This window comes from Anastrepha obliqua, chromosome 1, assembly GCF_027943255.1.
Source record: "Anastrepha obliqua isolate idAnaObli1 chromosome 1, idAnaObli1_1.0, whole genome shotgun sequence".
In the NCBI taxonomy this organism is placed as follows: domain Eukaryota; kingdom Metazoa; phylum Arthropoda; class Insecta; order Diptera; family Tephritidae; genus Anastrepha; species Anastrepha obliqua.
Genome location: NC_072892.1, coordinates 72,800,681 through 72,802,096, shown reverse-complemented (window position 1 = coordinate 72,802,096; position 1,416 = coordinate 72,800,681).

Genomic DNA, 1,416 nt, shown 5'->3' with positions numbered 1-1,416 from the left:
CGACTAAGAAAAGAGCAAAAGAAAGTGTAGAAAGATGCTGTATGAAAAGGCGTGACCACGTAGATCGAAGTCTTGAAAACTGAACTCAATAGCATTCATAAATATTTATCAACAAATGCACACGATTGTTTGTTCGTTTGTTTGTTTATTCCAGTACAAAGCTTGCCTAAAGCGCCTTCAATTCAAATTTTTAAGACTCACTACACACACACAGTCTAGTTAGCACACTGCCTGTGGAGCGGAGCGCAAGAAAGTGAAGCAGGTGAAGTGCCGCGGCCCAGTACTTTCTTCAATCTAGTCGAACGCTATATATGGACGCGCTCTTCATGTTACATACTCAGGCAAATTATTTTACATGTATTGATTTCATTTACAAGGTTGCGCTAAATTAATCACCCTACCCGCTATTTATAATTCTAACAAATGGCACATCTTATTGACACTCATGTACAGCTGCAGTATACAAACATATAAGCAGTGGAGCGCTTAAATGGCAAAATAAAGATTTGCATCATTCAAAATCAGTTTTTTTTATTTTGTAAAAACGTTATTAAAAATTTTGCGTCACCTGAATATTTACTTATTATCACCCCTACAAGGCTCCATGCGAAACTTTCATTGTTCGAAACAGTACTCTGGCGCTCTTCTTCGCGCTCTTCAGAGGTATGAAAGCAGCTTTCAATATTTGAAGGAGATGTAAGATGTCTGATTTTCACCCTGTGCCAGCCAACTTGAGCTACTTAATAATTCCCCAATGTTCTCTTAGAAAAGCTACTTATTATTTCGGGGCAAATTGTAAAGAAAAAGTACTCAAAAGCATGGAAATGAAAACATGCATGTAAAAGCATGAAATGAGAAAAAAAGTTGATGGCATACTGTTTCGCCCATTCTGCTTCGTTTTGGCTTTCGCATCTTTCAATATACCATCAGGTACAATAAAGCAAAACATTCGAAACACTACAGATTTTATCAGAGATGCCTATGTTCGTGAAAACTATTAATTTTTGGTTTAAATCTTTTAATGAACTAAATATGCCAAAACCAAGCTGTGTTTTGTGCCAAACAACGTTCGTAAAAGAAGGCAGTGAGTTTTTACATGTCCCAAATTGAAATTTACAAATTTGCGCATTCTTCAAAGCAAAGCCTATCGCTCAGATCCTTGCGTATACGCCAATTGTCTGATACTGGAATGACGCACAGGCTAACAGAGCTGCATTTAACTTTGCTTCATGTAGGCCGCGAAAAGGTGAAATTAGCACCGCAGTTGCTTTCGCACATCACAGCAAGTGCTATTCGAATAGTCGTATGTTATATGCTGGGGTTCGACACGTATCAGCCCATGGAAACGGCAGAGTTTATTGATACGGTGAACGATTGGTTCGATGCCCATGCGATAGACTTGGACCAAAAAAACGG